The sequence below is a fragment of the Alexandromys fortis genome, unplaced genomic scaffold, assembly GCF_014885135.2.
Source record: "Alexandromys fortis isolate MF-2015 unplaced genomic scaffold, M_Fortis_MF-2015_v1.1 scaffold_105, whole genome shotgun sequence".
Classification (NCBI taxonomy): Eukaryota; Metazoa; Chordata; class Mammalia; order Rodentia; family Cricetidae; genus Alexandromys; species Alexandromys fortis.
The window spans coordinates 1,550,725-1,551,265 of NW_026068011.1; positions in this window are offsets into that span (position 1 = coordinate 1,550,725).

The window sequence follows — 541 nt, forward strand, 5'->3', positions numbered from 1 at the left end:
AATGACAAAAATCAGTGCTCTGGGGACAGTGAGTCTGATAACAGAGACCTGAGCTTCTGACTTGGAAGTTATGGGGCAGGATGCTCATTTAGTGCAGACCTATTGTCACAGTGTACTGTTTCCAATGATAAGATGCCCATCTTGCTAATAGCTTCTATAGATTAATGACAGATTCCTTTTGAAGGTGTGTGTGTGTGTGTGTGTGTGTGTGTGTGTGTGTGTGTTTATGCCATCTGATATAATTTGGCTCATTATTCTGTCCTTATTCTCTAGATATCTGAAATGTGCCCCTTTGTATATTATAGCTAACTGATCACTGCAATAGAGAATGGGCTTTCATACTAAAATTACTTGATAAACTCACCTTCTGTTCCCTGAAGTGTCAATATTTTAGTGTAAACTCTGCCTTTTTGAATAAAAGGTTAAGACAGAATTTCAACATCTTGACTATTCACGCGTATTAGTTTTTATCTTGTTTCTATAGACAGTGAGTCACTCGTGATTCCTAACTGTTATAAGCTTTGGTACCAGGAACATAATA